The sequence below is a fragment of the Lontra canadensis genome, unplaced genomic scaffold, assembly GCF_010015895.1.
Source record: "Lontra canadensis isolate GAN:19392208 unplaced genomic scaffold, GSC_riverotter_1.0 scaffold12, whole genome shotgun sequence".
Taxonomy (NCBI): domain Eukaryota; kingdom Metazoa; phylum Chordata; class Mammalia; order Carnivora; family Mustelidae; genus Lontra; species Lontra canadensis.
In genome coordinates, this window is record NW_022631006.1 from 6,531,470 (window position 1) to 6,535,936 (window position 4,467).

A 4,467-nucleotide genomic window follows, 5' to 3' on the forward strand; every position below is an offset into this window, starting at 1 on the left:
GGTATAGGGATGCCCTCTGAGGTGTGGGCAAATGACTCCCAATCCCTGGCCCAGGGCAGGTCTCAGAGGGCACAGGGACTTGTGGTTACAGTCCATTTTACCCTTGTAGACACAGCCACCCCTGTCTCCAACCACCCTGAGGTCAGGGCCCCCAACCCCACCACAGCCGGAACTGTTCCCTCAGCCCAGCCTCCTCAGACCCCCCCCCTCAGATCCCCCTCTGTGCACAGCGCTCCTTTCTTCTCCTTCACTTCCTCCAGCTGGAACTTCCTTTCCCAAGACCCTCCTCATCTGGGCTTGCTGGAAGATGGGGCATCTTTGGCTCATTTATGGCTGGCCATCTGCAGAGGAGGCAGGCAGATGAGGGAGTGTGGAGAGGAGAGTCCCCCGTAAGCAAGACTTTGGGGAATGGGGGGGGGCAATGGCAGAGGGCTGGGAAGTGGAGAAAGGAGCAAGCCTCCTCCCAACTAAACAAGCCCAATCCCCCAGAGTCACCACCACACCTGGGCTGCTGAGGGAAGCCTGGCACTGTGGGCCACAGCAGGAAGGAGCTCACAAGGCCTGGGGCTGTCAGCCACCCACTGGGAGCCCCGGAAGGCCTGGCTCAGCCTTGGACCGAATCTCCTGTGCCCAACCACACAGCCGCCCCAGCCAGGCTCCTCCTCAGCCCCCACTCTGAGTAGCCAGGAAGAGGGCCTACCCCAGGAAGAATCAGAGAATAGGAGGAGAAGGGAAGCAGAGAAAGAGGGGATAACTGAGGAGGGTGGCAGTGAAGGGAGGTGGAGCTCAAGAAATTGGGGGCCCCTGGGGCCTGGGGAACCAATAAAGAGAAAAGATACAAGCAGTGAGGAGGCCTTGGAAAGATCCATGGGCTCCCAGACTTGTCCTTGTGGGCCCCTCTATCCACCCACCCCAGGACCACTTCTCTTCCTAGGAAGGACTTGGGGAGCAATGAGGAAGTCAACAGAGGATAGGGAGACACAGGGGAACCCTGAGAACGCAAGCTTTGACAGAGGAGAGAGGCAGGAAACATGGTGGAGCCCGGCCGCCGGTGGGAGGAGGGGGCTGACCTGTGGGGAAACAGAAAGGTAGGGTGAACTTTGGAGAGAGATGCTGCAGGAGCTGGGGTGGGGGATGTCACCTGGCAAGGGAAGAAATCCTGGGTCACCTTCAGATGTGAGGAAAATCGGTAAGGCCAGGAGTAGTGACGTTAGAGAGGGGCAGACAGAGACCCCGGAGCAGGACACAGAGGCAGAGATGAGACCGGCAGAGGGTGAGCAGAGGTCGGGCTGAGAGCAAGCAGAGACTCATGGAAATGTCCACACATCGGACCCCAGGACAGGTAGAAATCAGATGCCAGGGAGACTCAGAGGCCAAGCCCAGCTTTGAGGCAAAGAGCCAGGCAGAAGGAAAGGGAGGTCAGCCAGAGACAGACAGAGATCCAGAGAGCCAGGCACAGCATGGCAACCTGGTGTCCCCTCACCTGTGGCATGAGTGTCCATCCTGTGCCCTTGCACTCCAGAACTTCCAGCGCAATGAGAAGCCGCTGAGGGAGGATGGAGCACAGGGATGGATGTGAGAGCCCACCGTGAAGAGGGGACCTATGGGAAGGAAGAGGAGGGGAAATGGACCAGACAGGTGGGCAGAGCCCTGGAATCAACTTAACCTCATCCCTCTTCCTTGTTCCATTGGAGGCAGTGGGAACGGCCTGCCTGCTGCTCAGCTGCTGCTCCACCTCTGCTGAAACCAGCCTGCTTGGAACACAGGGTTCCCTGAGGACAGAGCCTGGTCTTTGTCGGCAGGACCTGACCCAATCTGACCTGGTGTTCTTAGCCCCTTATCATCTCCCCAGGGCAATGAGAACTGGGTACTGACGCACGGGGCAAACCCCCCAGCTTGCACGCTTGCACCCTGGGACCTCAAGCGACCTGGAGCTGGGGACAGGTGGTCTGCATCCCTTGGGGGACTAACATTTTGGTGTATGTACCTGCATGAGATGTGGATGTGGGGCTGACGCAGGTCCCTGCCCCCTCAAGGACACTGGGTATAGGGTACACATCCGTTGAAACAGATGCATGTTTCCGAGTCCAATAATGGGGCAGTGGTGGTGGTGGGGTCCTAGGGAGTTGGGGACCTTGGGGGAGAAGCCACATATTTAATAGAAACCTCTCCTACCCAGAGAAACTGACCCTGGTCTGTCCTACCCACCTCCACACTCTAGAGCTATATTGAGAGGTGACAGTGGATGAGGTGGGAGCGGGGAGCTGAGAGAGTGTTCCTGCGTGTGAGGGTGTGGGGGAAAGCCAGAGCAGGGGAGTCTGGCTTTGTTTCCTGAACACAATGTCCATCCACTTAGTCATACCAGGCACGGCCTGCTGAAGGCCAAACACCTTACTGCCTCTGAGAGGTGGCATCACTGGAGGCCAGGGAGGGGAGCCTTGAGGGCCTGGGGCACTCGGGGACACAGGCAAGAAAGGGCATGTGAGTAGGAGCCCCAGGAGGTTTGGGAGAGGACACAGGAGTTCTACCTGAGGAGGGGGAGATGGACTGCAGAACGCCCCGCCCCCACCCCATGGAATGCAGAGCTTGGGGCCCAGCTGGTGTAAATCCCTGGGCCTGCCAGGCGCCCCAGCCAGCCAGAGCAGCACCTGCACCCTCTGGCAGCCCGGAGAGGGAGAGGCGGAAGGGAGCAGCCCCCCACCCCTACCTCTCCTCCCTCAGGCCAGGATTAACGCCTCCTGCCTTGCCCTACCCGCTCCCAATCCCACGTCCCACACCAGGAGCAGTGGAGGGTTAAACTTTCGCGTGGGAATGTGGATGTGCAAATGTGCGTGTCGGTGTGCCTAACCGCAAGTGGGAAAATCTGCGATTGTGAGCGTGTAAGTGTGAAAAGTCTGCATGTGTGTGGCTAGGAATGCGCCCGGACGTGCAGTTGTCAAGTCGATAGGGGCGGGTAGTGGACCGTGGGTCTGAGTGTGAATTTGTGGTTGGTGTGGGAGAATTCCTTCTCCTTTGAGAGGGCAGACGGTGGCCACTGCAGCAGGAGCATTACGGGAGGGGCTGGGGCTCCAGATATGTCCCTGAAGCAGCACAGCCTCAAGTCCACAGGAGAATACCTGCCTGGACATCTGGGGACCAGAAGGAAACCAGGTACACTGCATTTGTGCAGGGAGAGGGCAGCACACACATCTGTTTTCTAACAAAGGGAAACCGAGTCATGGAGCTGGGCTGTAGATTCCCCTTGTTGGGCATCCCGGCTCCGGCTCCCAGCCCCTAGCACCATGGGACCTCAGGTCAGAGAGGGTGGGCAGATGTTCCCAGCCTGGGGGTGTGTGAGGACAGGCCAGGGTAGAAATGGGTAGAAGGGTGGGAAACCCGTGGCTGGGGTCAGGGGACAGCATCTGGCCTTCAGGAGAAGGTGACTCTAGCCCAGTGTGCTTAGCTCACCCTCCAGGTTAAAAATAACCAAGGTAAGGGCCTGGCAGGCAGGGGCATTTGTGCAAGAAGGTCCTGTCTTCCTACTATCTGCCCATCAGTTCTTTGGAGGAAAGGAATGTGCCCAAGGACTAAAAAAAGGCCCTGGAGCCAGAGGGGCTAGGGTGACAGACCTTTCATGGGCAAATCTAGAGGCCCTGCTGTCCTCCTGTCACCTCCAAAGCCAAGGGATCAAGGGAGGAGGAGCCGGGAGGGAAGAGAGGTGGGAGGGAGGGTCCCTCCGGAAGGACTCCAAATTTAGGCAGGGGTTGGGAGCAGCAGGATATAAAGGAGATGGCTCCCCTAGGACAGACAGACACTCCTCTGAACCAGGTAAGAGAGAGTTTGGTGGACTCTGCGGCCAGTCCCCGGAGCCCCCACCTTGAAGGACTCCACCTGCTCGGGGAATGGGGTGCAGGTTGGTCTGAGGCCCAAGGGTTCTGCTAGAACTGCCTTGCTCCAACCCCGGGAAGTTCCTACCGACAGAGGGGAGGTTCCCAAGGAAAACCCAGAAAACTCTTTTCTCCTCTGATCTACCTTTCTTTCCCTGCCTCTGCTGTCCCCCACTTTCTGTATCCTCCATGTCTGCCCTCCATCCCCCTCCCTCCTTGAATAGCTTTCTGCTCTTTGCCTGGTTTTATGTTGTCTCCTGGTCTTTATCAATACTTGTCACTCTGGTACTTCTTTGTCTGTCCCCCTGGCCCATCCCTCCTGTCGGCGTGCATGTGTGTTCTAATCTTCTCACCTCTCTCTATCTCCCACTCTGATTCCCTGTCCACCCCTGGCGCTCTCACCAACTCTGCATCCTTTCTTTACCGGCTCTCTGCCTCTTCTCTCTCCCAAAATCCCCATTTCGGTCGGTCCTGCTCGTCCGGCTCTTTGGGTCGATCCTCCTGGCTCACTTCTCCCTGATGACCCTTCTCCACTGTTGTCTCTCCTCGTCTGGTCTTCCCTCTGCCCGCCTGGTTCTCTGTGGTTCCACCTACAGTCCAG

The 4,467-nt window shown here is 58.1% G+C and overlaps 1 long non-coding RNA gene across 1 annotated transcript; it reads right to left on the reverse strand.

Annotated features, from left to right (window-relative positions):
- Positions 1-235: 235 nt before the first annotated feature.
- Positions 236-1,531, reverse strand: LOC116867046. The gene is made up of 3 exons (XR_004382545.1): positions 1,484-1,531; positions 1,142-1,383; positions 236-341 (listed from the first exon to the last, which is right to left on the reverse strand). It is a non-coding gene; the product is annotated as an uncharacterized LOC116867046 (long non-coding RNA).
- Positions 1,532-4,467: the final 2,936 nt, after the last annotated feature.